The sequence below is a fragment of the Lipotes vexillifer genome, unplaced genomic scaffold, assembly GCF_000442215.2.
Source record: "Lipotes vexillifer unplaced genomic scaffold, Lipotes_vexillifer_v1.1 scaffold905, whole genome shotgun sequence".
Lineage (NCBI taxonomy): Eukaryota > Metazoa > Chordata > Mammalia > Artiodactyla > Lipotidae > Lipotes > Lipotes vexillifer.
Window position 1 is genome coordinate 1,405,874 of NW_006796034.1, and position 20,038 is coordinate 1,425,911.

Below are 20,038 nucleotides of genomic sequence, written 5' to 3' on the forward strand. Positions count from 1 at the left end.
TACCAAATATTTAAGGAAGAGATAATACCAGCTCTACACAAACTCTTCCAGAAGACTGAAGAGGGAAATCTCTATTAGGCCACCACTACTTTGATATAAAAACTAAACAGATTTTATTTTATTATTATTATTTTTTTTTGCAGTACGCGGGCCTCTCACTGTTGTGGCCTCTCCCGTTGCGGCCTCTCCCGTTGTGGAGCACAGGCTCCGGACGCGCAGGCTCAGCGGCCACGGCTCACAGGCCCAGCCGGCGGCATGGGGGATCTTCCCGGACCAGGGCACGAACCCGTGTCCCCTGCATCAGCAGGCGGACTCTCAACCACTGCGCCACCAGGGAAGCCCAAAACTAAACAGATTTTAAAAGAAAACTACAGATCAATAACCCTCATAGTCATAGATGCAAAAATTAGTAACAAGTATTTAACAAGTCAAAACACAGAATATATTGGGAAAAAATCTACTATGACAAAATGGAGTTTACCTAAGGAATGCAGGATGGTTTACTATTTGAATACTAATTAGTGTAATTCTTCATATAACAGACTCCAAAAGAAAAACTATGATCAACTCAATAACTTCTCGGTAATAAGATAAACAATGTCTGAGGATCTAATGTATAACATGGTGACTATAGTTGGTAACACTGTATTGTATAATTGAAATTTGCTTAGAACTTAAATGTTCTCACCAACGCCAACACCAAAAAAAGATAAATTATAAAAAGATAAATATGTGAGGTGATGGATGTTTTAATTAGCTTAACGCAGGAATCCTTTCACAATGTATACATATAGCAAATCATTACAATGTACACTTTAAATAGCTTACAATTTTGTCAACTTTACCTCAATAAAACTGAAACAAAAAGGATAAAAAGAAACAACAGAGTGAATGGTTAAACAAACTATGGTGTATCTATAGGGTAGAATACTACTTAGTAATAAAACAGAATGAACTATTGATATACTCAGCTTGTATGAATCTCCAAGAAATTATGCTGTGTGAAAAAAAAGCCAGTCTCAAAGATTATATACTGTGTGATTCCATACATTTCACATTCTTGAAATGAGAAAACTATAGAAATGAAGAACAAATTAGTGGTTGCCAGGGATCAGAGATGAGTTGTGAGGCAGGAGGTAGGTGTGGCTATAAAAGGGCAACAGAGAGATCCTTACGGTGATGGAATGGTGATGGAATGATTGTATATCTTGACTGTATTGAGGTCAATATCCTGACTGTGATATTGTACTACAGATGTTACCATTGGGAGAAACTGGATAAAGGACACACTGGGTTTCTCTGTATTATTTCTTACAACTGCAGGTGAACCTACAACTATCTCAAAATGAAAAGTTTGATTAAGAAACAAAACATTTGGGCTTCCCTGGTGGCGCAGTTGTTGAGAGTCCGCCTGCCGATGCAGGGGACACGGGTTCGTGCCCCGGTCTGGGAAGATCCCACATGCCGCGCGTGGAGCGGCTAGGCCCATGAGCCATGGCCGCTGGGCCTGTTCATCCGGAGCCTGTGCTCCGCAGCGGGAGAGGCCACAACAGTGAGAGGCCCATGTGCCACAAACAAAAAAGAAACAAAACATTTAAAAATCTGTGTATGCACAGTGAAGAAATAGGTATTAAAATGAAAATCAATATTATTTATAATAACATTAAAAATGTTAAACACTTTGAGATAGATCTGACAAAAGCTGGGTAAGGCACACAAAGAAAACTATAAAACACTGCTTATAACAATTAAAGAAGATCTAAATAAAGACAGAGATAAACTGTGTTCATAGATTGCAAGACTCAATGTTGTTAATTCATTAATCTTCCTCAAATTTATCTATAGATTCAATGCAATCCTAATCCAAATCTCAGGAAGCACTTTTTAGAAAATCACAGACTGATTTAAAAATCCATGTGGAAATGTGATGGTCCTTATATTAGTTTGCTAGGGCTGCCATAATAAATACCACAGACTAGGTGGCTTAAATAAGAGAAATGTATTTTTTCACAGGTCTGGAGGCAGGGTTGTTTCTTCTGGGGTCTCTCTCCTTGGCTTGTAGAAGATGGTCATGTTCTCCCTATGTGTTCACAGGGTCTTCCCTCTATTTATACCTGTGTTCTTCTCTTCTTATAAGGACATCAGTCATAGTGGATTAGGGCCAACCCACATGACCTCATTTTACCTTAAGCACTTCTTTAAAGGCCCTACTTCCAAATACACTCATATTCTGAGATACTTGGGGTTAGGATTTCAACATATGAATTTTGTTGGGGACATAATCCTCTAAACACTCAGCCCATGACAGACCTAAATAAAGTAAAACAGCTCAACTCTGAAGAAGAAAATCAAAGTTGGAGAACTTACACTACCCAACTTTAAGACATTACAAAGCTGCAGTATCCAAGACAGTGTGGTATTGGTGTAAAGATAGACAACTCGATCAACGGAGCAGTACAGAAAGTTCAGAAATGGACTCACATGTAATGGTCAGTTGATTTTCAACAAAAATGTAACATAAAGACAATTCATGGAGAAAAGGTAGTCTTTACTACAAATGGTGCCAGAACAAATTGCTTATACATACACACACAAAAAACTGAACTTCAATACATAACTTTTACAACGAACCAAAATTAACTTAAAGTGGATCATAAGCCTAAGTGAAAAACCTGAAACTGTAAAACTTCTAGAAAAAAAATTAGGCGAGAAAACCTATGTGACCTTTGGTTGGACAGAAGTTTCTTATAACATCAGAAGTGTGATCCATGGAAGAAAAAACAAATAATCGAAACTTAAAACTTAGAACTCTTAAAAGACAAAATTAGGAGCTCTTCAAAAGATACTGTTAAGAAAATAAAAAGATAAGCCACAGGCTGGAAGAAAATATTTGCCAATCACATATCTGATAAAAGACTTGTATCTACACTATATAAGGAGTTCTCAAAACTCAATTAAAGGAAGACAACACAATTTTTAAAAATCAGCAAAAGATTTTAACAGGAACTTCACCAAACCACAACAACAACAACAACAACAACACAGATGACAAACATATGAAAAGACATTCAACATAATTAGTCATTAGGGAAATGCAAAGTAAAACCACAATGAGATATCACTATAAACCTACTAGCATGTTTACAGTTAAAAGGACTGATCAGGGGCTTCCCTGGTGGCACAGTGGTTGAGAGTCCGCCTGCCGATGCAGGGGGGCCGCGGGTTCACGCCCCGGTCCGGGAAGATCCCACATGCCGCGGAGCGGCTGGGCCCGTGAGCCATGGCCGCTGCGTCTGCGCGTCCGGAGCCTGTGCTCTGCAACGGGAGAGGCCACAGCAGTGAGAGGCCCACGTACCGCAGGGGAAAAAAAAAAAAAAAAGGACTGATCAAATGTTGGCAAGAATTAGAAGAGCTAGAACTCTCATATACTGCTGGTGAAATGTAAAATGGTACAACCATTTCGGAAAATAGTTTGGAAGTTTCTGGTAAAGTTAAATGTATAACTACCATATTCTCCAGTCATTCTCTTCCTAGATGTTTACCCAAGATAAATGAAAGTATATGCCCATAAGAGACTTGTGCACAAACATACACAGCAGTTTTATTTGTAATAGCCAAAACCTGGGAACAATCCGAGTCCATCAGCACGTGAATGCATCAACATATTGTGGTATATCCACACAACTAAATACTACTCAGCAATAAAAAGGAATGAACTATTGATAAATGCAACAGCATGATGAATCTCAAAATCATTATAAAAAGAAAGTAAAAGAAGCTAGACGAGAAAGAGCTGGAATTTGTGTTAAATTCTTGGAAATACAACTGATCTATAGTAACTGAGAGCCGATTGGCTGTTTCTTGGGGACAGAGCAGAAGGAAGGGCAGGGCAGGAGGGAGAGGTGACAAAGGGGCATGAAGAAAGTTTGGGGCACGATGGATACGTTCATTGTCTTGATTTTGGTGGTAGTTTCACAGGCATATACATACGTTAAAACTTGTCAAATTGTACACTGTAAATATATATAGTTTATTGTATGCCAATTATATATATTTTTAAAACGCTTTTAAAAAGTATACACACTCCCAAGACCCAGAATCAGAATCTTCAGGGGTGAGACACAGGAATCTAATAAACAACGTGGATTTGAAACCACTGAGATTGGATACAATAGGAGGTAAGCAAACAGAATCAAAGCAAATAGGAGGGACTAGAGCGTAATGAGACGCGATGGTACGGGCCTTGAAATTCTTGCTAAAAAGTTTGATGGTGACTTGCAACACAAATACGTATGATTTCTGAGAAAGGAAGTGACATAATCAAAACAAAGCTGCCAAAACTTGAAGCTTGAAGAAGGTTTGGAAGTGGTGGCTCCTGCGTGTTCACAGAACAGTGATGACTGGTTGACCCCTTGTGAGTTTCAAGAATGCCAAAGGCTGGCTGGTCAATGTTTTCTTTGTCACCTTAATAGATAATTTATTTGCATAATATGATCCTGTAACTCTGAATGGTGACTTTTCTAAATAATTTTGTTAGATGTTCTTTATGTTGGTTAATATATTCCTGGTCTCTACATTTCAAATATTCTGCCACATACGCAGAGAAGATTTGAGGTTCCTGTCATGATTTTTAAAGAGATGTTAGGAGGTGACTGTCTGGCCCATGACCCCTTCCCTGAGAACTGCCACCCTGTCCACAGCAATGCACACTTTTCAGCAGCTATGCTTGTGCTGTAGGACCTTGCTCATCAGGCTGGGCCAGAGACCACAGGCAGTTGGAACTGGGATAGAAAGACAAGATCTGGCTGTCTCTGGCCCCCTGCACTGAGCACAGACCATTCGGGTGCTGTGGGGTGGCTGAAACAGTCAAGGTCAGCCTGCAGAGAGAAAAGGCAGCTGACTGAGAGGGAGGCAGAAGCAGGGAACAAAGCAGGGCTCTCAGGACTCAGTAAGTCTCAGTCACTTTCTGTCTTGGGTGACCCGAGATGATCCCATAACCTACCAATACACCCTTTTTTCTGGCAAAGCTGTTTTAAGTGGCATTCTGTTACCAATCACCTCTAGAGATTTGTCCTTGATAGTTTTACAACCCAAACCCACTTATTCCTGCTACATTCAGTATGCTTATTTTAAATTAACAAAGGAATTTAGCACAGCTATTTCCAGTGGTGAATCCATGTCCATTGCTTCGTGCAACAGTGATGCTGACTTTTTTGGGTTAGGAGGAAACAACTGACCAAGGAGGGACTGAGCTGGGTTTTTAGTAAGGGGGATGGAAGGAGGCATATCTCCCCATCTCCAGGCAGTGATGCAAGATTGGAGCTCACAGTAAAACGTCTCCTGCTGTTGGATCCCCACTTGAAAATTCTTTCTTATCTCTCCTCCACATTCTTCAAACCTTAACTTCACCCAGTTTCTGAAGAGATCAGGAAACAGCTGTCATTGGTCTCTTTCACACTCTCATTAAGGTGCTGGTCAACCTTCTTTCTGAGCTAAACAACCCCATTTCCCTCATCTTCACCACCTGTCATACAGGTTGTTATCCTATTCCCTCTTCCATTCCCAGTTGTTCCCACCCTGCCCAATTCCCACACTGGAGTTGGATGTAGATAAGTGTAGATAAATCTTCTCTTTCCACCTCCCAAGTGTTTCCTTAGTCTCTTTTCTTCCCTCCCTTCCATTCTCTCTGGCGCTTCCAAAGTTCAGGGCCTCAACAACTCTGACCTGCATTTTGTAGCTAATACCTCTGCTCTCTCCTGTCTTCCTGCATCCTGCATAGAACTGCCGACAGACTCCCTCCTTGACCAATTCCTTTTTCTATGACCTAGCCATGATCATACCACTCTTTTTCTTAACTGCCTTCCCTCCCTCCTTGCATATGAAAGAAAGCACAGACTCTGTAGTCTCACATCCAGTCCACATCTTCCGCTAGCTGGCCCAACTGATCTCCCATGAAACTGCCTTTGGGCTTCCTATGGTCCAATAAAGCACGCCGATTGCTTGACGTGATGCCCTGAACCTGTATACATTTTACAGCTTCCTCACGCCCTCTGCCCAAACTTTCTTTCCCTTTCTCAGCTTTTCAAAGTCCTACTTATTCTATTTTTCTTCCAAAGCCTAACTCATTGTGCCTTCCTTTGCGATCCTCCCCAGTCGGAAGGTATTACTCTGTGCTTAGCGGTCACACGGTTTATACTTCTGTTTATGGTTTAGAAAACTCTTTAAGATTCAACTTGTAGTTCTTGAATATGGACCTGTCCTCCGGCTAGAAAGCAACCTCTTTGTGGACAAAGCTGGATCTTACCGCTTCCAGTAAGCTCCAGGCCCCTAAGTCAATGCAGGGCATGCAGTGTGTGTGATCTGTGAAGGAATATAAGTCAATCAAGTTTGCAAAAATACGTGCCTACAGGCAAGCAGTGGGCCCACAAGTTTCGTTTGGTCATGTGACCACTGTCTCAGAAGAGACATTGAGCATGAGCTCAAATGACTCAGCAAAAATTTACTGACAGGAAATAAAGAGTTTCAGAAGCAGACTCTATTAATACTGATCTAAAACACATGTGTCTGGAGCCCCAGCTCAGGTTTTCCATAACACATGCCAAGGGTCTGCAGCCTGATACTGTGCCCCAGAGGGGCTGATTAACAACAGGCTCCCTCCCTGCAGAGCTTTGAGCCTGCACACAGAGTTGTGCCTCCCTTATCCAAAAAATCCATCTGCCTGGATTTTCCAGATCGTGGAAATTTGTCCCTATAGACACCCAAACTTTTCAAATTAAAATTCATTTTGATAAACAGTTTCCAAAAGGAAGAGCATAATTCCACTTTCCCCCCTTCTTAAGCTTTCATGAATGTTATTTGATCACTTCTGGCTAGCTCTGGGTTGACATCAGATCTATCAGTTGCTATTTTTCCCACACGATTGCCCAACCAACTACTGCCGTTATACCATCAGATAATAATACATACAACAGCAGCAACAGCTACCATTTATGAGCACTTCCTACGTGCACAGCACACTGAGAGGCACTCTACGTACATTATCTTACTTTGGATTCACTACAGCCCTAAGAGGTAGATGTTATTTTTAGGTGTGAAAAACTGAAGAGCAGGGAGGTGAAGTCACTTCCGCATGGTTACATGGTGAGTGAAAGGATGGAGACAGGCCCTAATCCAGGTGGTCGGCTCCAGAGCCCGCATGTGGCAAACCCTTACTCTGCTGCTTCCCTCGACACAAGTTGGCCAGAAATAACGTGACTGACTTGTCTGGGGCTATCCTGGTTTTAGAACTGAAAACCCTCCATCCGGGAAAAACCACAATAGTTGGTCACCCTCACTTGAGAGCAAGAAAACACTCACCATAACACTTGGTTCTTGGAGACCAGATGTTCTGCTGTCAGTGGTCCATCCCTAGCCACTGGGGACAGGGAAAGAACCATTAACCAAGCAAGTCAAACCACTAGGGCCAGACAGACACAGCGGCTCCCAAGACAGTAATAATGACACTCTCCTTGAAAGCAGATTTTGTTCAACACAGTGAAGGCTAGAAAATTCTATGAATAAAAATCATATAGTTCTTTCTTCACATTCAAAACAAGAGAATGGCTACTTACACTTATTGTGGGCAATTTTCTAAGCTAGACTGTTTATGAGGTATGTTAAAGAGCTTATTGTTTAGGCAATAAAAGATTTTTTAAAACCCTCATTTCCAGGAAACAGCATCTTAGGAGCCATGCATTATTTAGCTTCACAGGTCAGCTGACGGAAATGTGACTCCAGTCTTGACCTGTGGACCCAAGCAGGGGGAGGCTGAGGCCGGCCTGCAGTTGTGCTCCGCTGCCTGCATGGAGGCATCACAAAACTGAATGCTTCATTGAGAAGACCCTTCCTTGCAACAAGGAACCTCTCACTTCCACTGAAAAACTGTAAGTGAAAGCCCGAGGTAACTGACATCACATTTCTAGTTTATTCCACTTGGGTTTTAGTACTCCTTCAAAACCAGTATCCTAGGCAATGTCCCTACCGCTCCTGGGGCCTCCTCCTTAATCTGCCTGGTCCACCGGCCTGAGAAAAGTGGATAGGCTTTGTGACCACCTTTTCCTCAAAGGCCCTTTCCCAATATTTTGTGGCTGGGAAAGCTGAGGTCAACAGCAATCTGCCCTCCAGAATGGTGGGGTTGCTGTATTTGGAGGGTGTTGCTTCCACAGAATTCTAAGTGCTCCTTTGAGAGTCCAAGGTTAACTTCCAGGCAAAACAAAATGGAGTAGCTTTCTGTCCTGTTTCTTGCATCTGCACAATCCGGGACATTATCTTGGCAGGAAGACTTAATATTTTAGGGAAAGAGAAGAGGCAGAGGAAAGCTGACCACCCTAATGACAAGATTGGTGCTGCCCTCTCTCCTGGAGCCCCTTGGCTTGTCTTGAACTTGCTATGCAGCAGCGTCCAGCAGGGACTGGACACAGAGCCATGACCTTGGGGTGCCCTTGAGCCTCCCCAGAGGGATTCCCAAGCTCCAAGCAGGCAGTGGGTGTTTGGTGGGGGAGCTGGGTTTACCCTTCAATGAGCTAAATGACTCCTTTAGGAATTAGAAACCAAATAGTTTGAGGCTGCCAGAAAAGATGACAAATTTGCTTTTCCTTAACAAAACAAAAAACTGTTCCTTGGAAAATTATAAGGGCATTTTTAAAGGACATTAGGGTTCATATTTCTGTTCATTTTATTTTTAGTTTTCTTCTTAAATTTAACTTAATTTAGCTGTTTAGGAAATTGCTTATTAAAACCAAAAGATCAAGATGTTTTTCTCCCTTACAGCCACATGTGGTCTATTTTCCTTCACGGGAAGTTTTCTTTCATAGCATCTTCAGGAGGGACGTGGTCACCTCTCCTCAGTGATCTAGTGCTGCTTTGGCTCAATCTCCATAAATACTATTATTTAGTTTGTGCTTTTCCCAACTTCCACCTACCTGGCCCACTTATGGGCTTTTAAATCTTCCAGAAAATTTCTGTGAATTGCCACTGACACAATGTTGAGAGCCTGTGTACAAACACCTTTGTGCTGTGGCGGGATTCTAGGTGGACTCAGCTATGGCCCAGAGCAAAACATTAGACCCTGAAACACACTGCAGAAGTCTATCTTCCCCAAGAGTGTTAAAGGGGTACCCCGACTTATGTTCTGTTCAATGACCTCAGTGTCCAAGTAGAAAAACCTGCTCAGACCATCTGATATATGGGAATATAGGAAGAACGTGCTAACCAAAGAGGATGGACTCAGAAATGGTAAGGCGTTTTCAAAGTAATAAAATCTGATTTCAAACTAATGAGATCAGAGTAAGCTAAAATTCCAGTTATTTGTGCAAGGTGTTAAGCCCCAAAATATTGATGACATCTTGAAATTTAAAAAAAAATACTGAAGTTATGGCCCCTTCCAAATGTATGTACAGAGAAAAAGCTATAAAACCCTTCTTCTTTGGCCCTTTACGTTCAGTTTAAGGCAAGTTAGATACAGTTATGCTCATCATTCAGATTCCGTATTTTCAAATTTGCGTACTCGCTAAAATTTATTTGTAATCGCAGAATGAATACGCTCTGTCCTTCCGCGGTCATTAGCAGACACGCGCAGAGAAGAAAAGCTGAGTCACCCAATGCACGTATCTCTACCTAAGGTCTGAGCAAGGAGAGGGGTACAGAACAGGGCGCTGCTCTATGCTCTCTTACTGTAAACAAGCCTTCTTTTCACAGTCTATTTAGTGTCATGTTTTTCACGTTTTCGTGCCCTTTTTTTGGTGATTCCATTGTTTAAGGTAACTCCCAAGCACGTGCTGAAGTGCCGTCTAGTGTTTCTAATCAGAAGACAGGTTGTGATGGAGAAAATCTGTGTTAGATAAGCTTCGTTCAGGCATGAGGTATAGTGCTGTTGTTGACCATGAGCTTAATATTAATGAGTCAGCAGTATATCCTAAATAAGGTGTCTTTAAACAGAAATACATAATAGATGGTTATATATTGCTTGGATGACGAAACTTGTGATCAGAGGCTCGCAGGAATCTAACCCTGTATTTCTAGCAGGAGTGATGGTTCAGTATTCACTAATTCGATGTTCACAACAACTTTATAGAACATAACTGCCACGAATAATGAGAATCGACTAATTCCTCAAGCTTATAACTGCCCTTTTAAGGGAATTTAACTTATATAGTATCCCTTTGTTGCTAATGTCTGTTCACCCTCACTTATTAGGTATCTATTGTGTGGAGAACATCATGACAGGACCTTAGAGGGTCCAGAGATGACCAAAGCTAACATCTCTGCCCTCCAGAAGCTTCTGATCCAGCAGAAGAGAGAAGAATTTGGATTGATGGAGCCTAACAGCCTGAGTTAGGAATACAAACGCCTTTTCAGGTGTTTCCCATCACGCAATCACAATCTTCAAAACTGAAAAATCTGGTTCATTGCCCCCTCCTTCAGCGCTTTTCTCACCCGGCTTCCAGGACGCCACATTACATCCCTGGCCTATCCCTATCAGTCTCATTTGCCCCACTTTTCCTTCACTGCTAAATGTTGGGTGTCCTAGAACTCGATGCTTGCATCACATTCTTTTCTGTCTACACTCACTTCTTTGGTCATATTATCTGGCTTTCTGATTTTAAATATTAACTATACATTGGTGACAACCCCTGACCTCTAGATTCACATATCCACCTACCTGCCTGACTTCTCCATTTGAAAGTCCAAGGGGCATGTCAAACAAAATTATCTCAAACTCCTGATATCAGCTCCTGATCTCAAAGCACCCCAACCTGCTCCTTCTATAGTTTTCTTTATGTCAAATAAATGGCCACTCCATCCGTGGCGAAATTTATTTTCCAAAACCAAATCCTGCGACAATATATCTACTCCTGCGTGCTCTTGCTACTCCCCCATCAAGAGAGGGAGTCTATTTCCCTCTGTCTGACTCTTGGCAGAACTTTGTAACCGCCTTGTTGCAGTAAATGTGGCAGAAGTGACACAGACTTCCATGGCGAGGTCATAAAGTTGATAAAGCTTCTCCCTGGCTTGCTCTCTTTTTGGGGGACACTCACCCTTGGACCTTTGCAACCCAGCCACTATGTTGTGAGGAAGCCAAGCAGCCACATGGAAAGGCCACACAGGGGTGACCCAACCTCGGCTCACAACCAGCATCAATCACTGCACATGTGACCAAGCAAACTCTCAGATGATTTCAGCCCCCAACTTCAAGCTGCCTCAGCTGACTCAAGTGAGCAGAGACAAACTGTTGCCTCAGAGCCCAGCTCAAATTGCAGATTTGGGAGCAGAATTCATGTCGCTATTGTTTATTCCACTAAGATTGGCTTGTTATGCAGCAATAGAAACCTAAAACACTGTTCTTCACGCTGCCCAGTCCCAAAACCTTGGAGTCATCCTTGCCACCACTCTGTCTCTTGTAGCCCACTTCCAATCTGTCAAAAAATTCTAACAAAACATGTCCAGAATCTGACCTCTTCTTACCACCTCCACTGCTATCAAATTTTCACCATCATTTCTCATATGAGTTATTTCAATAGCTTCCCAACTAGTCACCCTGTTTCCACGCTTGCCCCTCTTCAATCTAATCCTCGACACAGTGGCTAAAGTGATCCTGTTAAAGTGTGTCAGATCATATTAACTCTCTAATCAAAAGCTCAGATGGCTTCCCATATCACTATACAATTTGCTGCCCCCTCCATAACCTTTCTGTCCTCATTTCCTACGGTCCTCAGTCCCCGGGTCCCACTGGCTCCTCCATGCGCCTAACGCACACACGTCTGTTCCCACATGGGCCTTTGCACATGCTTCACTTCCTCACCTCCTTCAAGTCTTTACTCAAATGTCAGTTTTGAGGGGAGGACTTCCCCTGCCACTCTATCCTCCTTTCCTGCTTTATTTTTCTCCATCGTACTCCTCACCACTCACATCAGTTTAATTATTCATCTGGTTTCTCACTTGCCACCACATTCCACCACCGCCCTCACACACAGAGACCCACAGAACACAGAGGAGACTGTTAGCTCCACGGTGACAGGGATTTCTATTTACTCACTATATTGCATCCCTAGTGTCTTAAACAGTACCTGGTACCTGGTTGGCACGTTGAAGGCCATGGATAAACATCTGTTGAATAAATGAATTGGATTAAATGCTTTGGTTGAAGTCATATCATCTAAGCAGCTTTGGGAGAATCTGAACCCAATTCTTTTGCTCTGGCTTTTATACCGAGTAATAAAGTTTCAGCTACAATAATAGAATAAATCAATAAAGAAAATGTACTATCTTATGAAACAAGACATTCAGAAATGTTTCTAAGGTTTGTTATTTCAGCAGCACAATTATGGTATCAAGGACCTAGGTTTTTTCTATCTTTCCTCTTTACATTATCTTTAATGTATGTTATGGACTGAATGTGTTCCCCTAAAATTCATAAGTTGAAACCATAACCCCCAATGTGGGGCTCTCGTGATGGGATTAATGCCCTTATAAAAAAGAGGGGGAGGGCTTCCCTGGTGGCGCAGTGGTTGAGAGTCTGCCTGCCGATGCAGGGGACACAGGTTCATGCGCCGGTCCGGGAAGATCCCACATGCCGCAGAGCGGCTACGCCCATGAGCCATGGCCGCTGAGCCTGCACGTCCGGAGCCTGTGCTCCGCAATGGAAGAGGCCGCAACACTGAGAGGCCCGCGTACCGCCAAAAAAAAAAAAAAAAAAAAAGAGGGGGAGACATGGGATCTTTCTCTCTTTGTGCACCTACCAAGGAAAGACCATTTGAGGGCATAACCAGGAATAGGGCCCTCACCAAGGACGTGGCCATGGTAGCACCCTGATCTTGGACTTCCAGCCTCCAGAACTGGAAGAAATAAATATTTCTTAAGTGTTTAAGTCACTCAGCCTATGGTATTTGTTATGGCAGCCAAAGTAGACTAAGACAGTGCAGCAGATTGTATTTCACAAAGATGGCTACACCTGTATATTTCTCCAGATCTAGGCAGGGGATTATGACCATCCCAATCCACAGAGTAAGGTAGAAGTGATGCTATATGAAGCTAGGTCACAGAAAGGATTCAGCTTCCCCTTGGCACTCTCTCTTTTGGGATGCTTGTCTGGGAGCCATGTTGTGAGGAAGCTCAGGCCACACGGAGAAGCTGACATGGGGAGGAACTGAGCCTCCCCTCCAGCAGACAGCACTATCCCAGCCATATGAGTGAGGCATCTTGGAAGTGGGTCCTCCAGCCCCAGGCAAGCCTTTGGATAATTACAGCTCTAGCCAACATTAATTGCAACCTCATGAGAAACACCAAAGCCAGGACCTCTCCCAAATTCCTGGCTCACAGAACCCACTGGAAAGTAATAAATGATTGTTGTTGTTTTAAGCCACTAAATTTCGGGGTAATTTGTTAGGTAGCATTATATAACTAATAACATTCAACATGTTGGCTTTCGTCCTTCATAGTTAAGGCAAAGCTGCTGTAGCTCCTGACATCACATCATCATGTCAGAAAATGTGACAATATTCTAGGAGCAGAATTCAATTCATCTTACAATAATTATCGAGCAACCAGAATCTTCTAAATTCAAATTTGAACACAGGAAGCTCACCAAGAGCTACCGAACTATCTGGGTTTTTATACTCTTTTCAAGCAAGGGCTATTCTAAAATATTTTAGACAATCCACATATCTTTACAACTAGCAATCTCACTATTGAAACCCCACTGGTAGCATCCATTATGCCAATTAAAAAGCCACTGCTTTCAGCAATGGAAACCTATTTCTATGTCAACTGGTAAAGCAACCGCTATTGATCAGAGATAAAGATCGTGGAAACTCTTATAGTAGCTGCTTCTGGAATACAGCCCTCCTAATTAGAATGCTGGATTGCCACCTTAGGGTGTGAATTCCCGATTAGGGCAAATGCTTGTACCTAGAGTATAATGTAAACTACATGCATGAGAGCACACTGCCTGTGATGAAATATTTTAAAATATATTACAGACCTTACAACACCCAGTGTGGCTCTTTTTTCTCAAGTTCATTCCTACATCCCCTCTTAAGCATCCCCTGCAAGTCTCTTTATTAGTTTTCACTCACTTCTAAGGAACCAGATCCGCCCAAACACAGGAGTGGGTTTCTTTTCTGATACTCCCTCTAGAAGGAGCTGCAGATACCCTGTCTAGGCTCTTATATCAGCTAAATGCAAGCCCATTTCCCAAGGAAGGCAGTAATCCTTGTAGGCAGTTCAGTCCAAACCTATATTCAAGAAGGACATACACTGTATTTCTTTAACTGCCTCATCACTTGCAGTCAGAGTCCGTGATCCTCAGTATGGGTGCAGGTAGGATTTGATCCCTTGGAGCCAACCACATTAAGGCCAGGACCGTGTTACTCCTTAATGGCTGTCTTCTGGTTTTCACAGGAGACATTGAAAAAGTCCCACCAAGTACGTACATTTTCCTCAGTCTCCATCTGGGGGTGGACAGGAAATGCCCTGTTCTCCCAGTGACAGAGGTCAGCTGAGGTTTATCAAGCCATGTGGATGCCGTGGCATTGCTAAGGAAAATGGAGAGGACAAAACGCTGATCCGGTAACAGCAGGGGCTGTGACGAGTAACCCCGGGAGACAGCCTGTATTCCAGCCCCACTTCGTGGTCTTAGACCTGCTCCTTAAATTTTCTGGGCCCCTACATTTCCTCATCTATAAAACAAACGTTCTCAAGATCCTGCTTCACTGGATAGGCTAGTTCTAGCTCCATTGGCTATTACTTCTGGACAAACCTGGCAGTGCTCCCTTCTTAGTTGTTCCCATTATTATTTCCTCCCTCTTTCCCCTCCATCTCTCCCTCTCTTCCCCTACCCTCCCCTCCTTTCCCTGTCTTTTTTTTCTTTCCACATATATAGAGTATCTACTATGACCTCAGAACAGCCGCTGTCCTCTAGGAACTCATCATCTGGTAAAATACGTATCAATAATAATAACTATTATTTCAATGAGAATTAATACTAAAATGCACTAATATTTACTGAGCTCTCACCGTGTGCCAGATATCATGCTACGTGCTTTTCATGCATCAGCTTCTTTAATTGAATTCTCACAGCACCTCTCTGTGGAAGGAACTGTTATTCCCCTTTGACTTTCAGAGAAGTCAAATGATGTACCTCAAGTCTGTCTTGCATGAAAGAACTTTTTGAACAAATGAAAAACCACAGTGCAACGTGACAAGTGCTATCTTAGTGGTATGTACAAAAGCAGAAAAGCTGACAAGAAAGAGAGAAAAAGGATCTCCCCCTACTTGGATCTGGAAAGAAGGTACACGAATGGTGCCTTCGAAGAGGGAGCGCTGCAGAATGAGCGGGACTTTACCTGATGGAGAAGGACCTGAGTGCCAGATTAGATTAACTCATAACTTAGAAAATGATAAGGAAAAAATTAAAAATGTCGCTGTCATCTAATAACATCACAATAACGGAAATTACTGGGGTTTTCTTTAGGCTAAATATTCACACAGATGTTGCACCATTTTTTTTGCCAAAAAAAATAACCACTTCATTATTTCAATTCTTGCCTCATTTCCTCCTTTATTCTAAGTAATGCTGCCTATTTGTTGAAAGGATATGAGCCTTCTCAGGTTCCTGCCTGCCCTTCCCCCAGTTTCCAGTCCATTTGTTTGTTAGTCACGTGATTCTTTTTCAGTGCTAAGTGCTTGGGCATGCTTTACTTCTTAAGAAACATTCTAGAGCAGGTCAGGGAAACCCCTTCACTTTCTAGGCACACTGCAGCTACACGAAGACCTTAGGTAACCGGTTCTTCATTGAAATTCTGGCTTTGACTTACACCCAGTCGCACATTTCAAGTCAGAAAGTGTGGAAATGTGACTTTTTTGCTGCTCAGCACTCATCCCCTTTTCTTAGATGAAGGGAACTCAGTTTTTCTTGGAGAACCACTCCTTCCCCAGTCTCAGGCCAAGGGCTTGAGAGTAGTTACCTGCCCCTGGCCTAGCGGACCAAGGTCACAGTCATACTGCCTGACTCATGCTGAGCCAGTGAGCACCCCCAGCCTTGGAACTGTCACTGGTCCTCCTGGGAAAGGGAAAAATTCTTCCCACTCTGGTAACAAGCTGGTGGGATATGAACTTGGCATTACCAGTGCTTATCTGTGTCACCGCTTGAGCAGAGCCAGCGTGGAAATGAAGCTAACCCAGTGCCATCTTTCTGCTCAGGCTGGTTAATGCCCTTCATGGCTTTCTCCCTCCCCACACGAGAGGCTACAAGTGTCACTGCAACCGGACACTAGCAGAGGAGCCCCTGATAGGGGACACAGTGACCACCGATACTGCCTTTATTGAAGAGGTCAGTGCTGTCCCTCACCCGACCTTGATTGCACAACCTCTCCTGCTACTTAAAAATCTCTCTCTTGCTTAGTATATTACAACACTCTCCTTATGCCCTGCCAAGACCTGCTAGCCCCTTCTTCATGTTCCAGGAAGTACATCTGAGCAGTCAGTCTGGAATTCTCTCCGAGCTGATATCAGCCCCTCCATCAGCAGGGTGGCACAGTCTTATGGCCAGAAGGCCTTAGACTCTCCACCTTCCCCTGAGGCCCCAGGGTCCTCATGCAGAAGAACAAGGTGCCAGGCTTCTGCCTGGATATCTGTGGCCTCAGCACAGATGCCATCTGAGACTGCCTGCTTCTCACAAACCCCAACCTCCAGGACAACAAGTTGGGGTGCCTAAATGAGCCTACATGGAGAGTATCCCTTCAAACCTGCATCATTATGCAATAATGCTATTTGCTGTGTGCGATAGCCCAGCCATCTCTCAAAGCTGATCAACCAGCCTCATGTCAAACCTTATGATCTTCTGTGATGTTACCCTGATTTTCTCTGGTTCATCTGCATCTTACTGAAACTCGTGACTGCTGGTGGCCACTCGGATGTTTCTGAGTCACACTCTGCTCTGCCAGAGCATCTAAGATATTAACATACCTGGAAGGACCTCTCCCTGGCCCATATAAGATCCTCTGGTCTTCTTGGGACACTTAGGAAAATGTCACAGCTGCAAAGTGGTCTACAAAGTCCAAGTCTACATTCCTGATGCTACACCAACGCTTCCTGCTAGGAACAAACCGCAAGAATATAGGCCATCGGGTTTCCCAGCAACGCCTTATTTGTGGACATATTACTAAACAGCCACAGCTGAACCAGAGTTTCAGGCAGGTTTCAACTAAGATTGGTTTGTATTTCCCAAGCTCACTTATAAGCCAATTCTTGGGACTCAGATGCATTTTCAATGGAAACAGTGTGACAGACTGTGCAAGGGCCTCAGGTGAAGCCATAAGTGCCTACGGTAACTGTGGTGCCAAGAGTGCTATTTCAACTCCTTCCGGTCACTATTAATTATATAACTTCTTAAAAAGTGCATGTCAAGCTCCCATGCAGGGTTCTCAGACGTGCTTCCCAGCCCTCACACCTTGGCAGCCTAAGAGAATTACCTCCACTGATCAAACATTCATTCATTCCTACAGATATTTATCTGTTTTGCACCAGGCACAGCTCTTGGTGCTACAGATACAGCAATGAACAAAATGCACCTCCCAGGTATTCCAAAATGGGAAAACAAGTCACCTGCTGCTATACTGGCCAGCATAATGGAGGAAGGGCCACCTAACCGTTTCTTCAAAAATGACTAGGGTGCCCCAAAGGTAAATTTCCATTTCTACCCTTGAATGCAGAAATGCAGACTCTCAAAGTACCAGTTTTCTACCTTAACAATGTTTAGATCTAGTCTTTTTTTTTTTTTTAAACAACATGTCCCAGTAATTTAATGGCAGATCTAGAAGACAGCATTTATAGCTATTCCGGGACTCTCCAACAAAAAGCTTTTCCTGGATGCACAGACATTCATAATACTGATCACGCTCAGTCGACAGCTCTGGCTTGTACACGTGGTCACGACGCCCGTCGTACAGCAGAGGAGAGCACGACAGGGTGCCCGGGAGGCATCTGGACAGCACACAGCAAAAGGGAAGGCTGAACTCCCCGCCACAGAGCCCCATTAAAAAAAAGTTTGTCTATTACAAAGTCACGTTTTCCATTTTCTCTGCTTTATAAAGTCAGCGATGCTGGAGGGTGTCTAGCGGAATCCATCCTCCAGGAATGAATGCAAAAGGGGAGCACGAGGCTCAGGGACGTCCCCTCAGTGAGCAGATGGACGGGCCAGCCGGAGACCTCCCATCCGTTTCGGACAAACACACACATATAGAAAAGGATTATTGCCAGCTTGTGTACTTTCACAATGTGATTTTTGTATTTCAAAAGCTTGAATTACCCTTGATGCGGTCGGCGTGGGTTTTGTATTCCATAATGGTGTTGGGAGGTAGGTTTAGCACTGGCCGAAGGGTATCCCGGATGCGGGCTGTGGTGGCTTGGTCGCTGTCATTCTTATTCCATACTGAAATAATGTCCTCCTGAAACCGGACAGAGACCACAGCCCCACAGATCTCCTTCCCAACCATGGACTGTTCCCCCAACATGGCCAGGATGAGGGTCTCCCAGCAATGGGATGCCAAGCCCTTCCACGGCCGAATAATCCACTTGCCACCATTTTTATTTGCATCATCCTCCCACATGGGTTTAATTCCTTCTTTGGAGAGATGGAAGTCACTGTGGCCTGTCAGGTCCCCGGGCCGTACCATGTGGCTGTAAAACCTCCAGAACTGCTCCACAGAGGCAAAGATGCCAATCTGTTTGATATTCTGTTCGTAGCTCTGCGAGCTGGTGGTACGGCCAGGGGTTCTCCTGGAGTACCAGAAAGTGTAGTTATACTGCAGGGGGTGCTCTGCTGGCCCAGGGACAACAGCCTTCCTCTTGCTGCTGCTCTGAGCCTCGTCTCGTTCCGTTTTTTCCTTCTCACCCTCTTTCTGTGTGCTGTTTTCTTCATTCCGATCACGGTCCCCACTGTCGTCATCTTTCAATGCGTCGAACTCGTTGTTCATCCTCTCGCCGCCGCCGTCGCCACTGCCTCACCTGGATCTAGTCTTTACACCCCTTTTCCACCTTTGGCTGTTGACCCTTAAATAAACTAGAAGCAAATCATCGAACTCAGAAATATTCCTTCTTCTTCCATGTGTCAGAGAAGATCGTGGGAGATACACTGAGCCTCAGCGAGCTTGACTGGCTTGAGGGCTTCAGGTTCCTTGGGAATTATGAAAGGGCAAAAGGGCAAGGGTGGGGAAGGGGAACAGCAGGGAGGGTCCTTGTAAAGTGGTCCTACGGGTACATCCTCCCACCACGTTTAATGGAGTTTTTCTGCAACTGGTTTTAAAAACAAAACCAAAAAAAAAAACAACCCAGTTCCTTACAGAGAGAAAAACAAACTCCAAGAATAACAAATCTCCAGTGATACTTTGTAGCTTCTCCATTTCCTTCTTAATAGGTTTATCTATATGGATTACGACTTGCATTGACCTTTTTTGTTTCTTTGATTTGCAAAATATCCACAATAAAAACCAGTGACTTCCCAATGGCATCATTAGATCATGAGCTTCCTTAGACCAGAGAGTGTCTTTAGTTCTATTGAGGAGTGTATGATGAAGGGCAAACAAAAAGTAATAACAAAATAAAACCTACCAGTTATACCAGTTATACCTACCAGTTTGAGATATTGCTCAAAAACTGACCCAGGCTTTCACGACCAGGGTGTCACATTTTTCTGTTGACCTGACACCAGATTTTTCTGTTGACCTGACGCCAGAAAAAGCAAAGCAGTCTTCTGAAGATGTGGATGAAATGTTTCTAGAATATGTCTATTTAAGATTATGGGAGGGGAAAATTATACTTGTTTTATTTGGCAATCATCATTCGACCTAGACGTGTATAGAGGATAAAAAACCTTACTTCTCCGTAACTTTTATTCCCATAGAGAGTGAATTCTCAAAGGTCACTAGAACGAGTTCAGAGACTCAGTGCTGGTAAACAGCATCCCTCTTCCTCCCCAGAGCAAGTGCAGCTGTGTTCCAAACCC

General features: G+C 43.5%; 1 pseudogene; it reads right to left on the reverse strand.

Annotated features, from left to right (window-relative positions):
- Positions 1-18,305: 18,305 nt before the first annotated feature.
- LOC103088426 (eukaryotic translation initiation factor 4E type 2 pseudogene) lies at positions 18,306-19,031 on the reverse strand (annotated as a pseudogene).
- Positions 19,032-20,038: the final 1,007 nt, after the last annotated feature.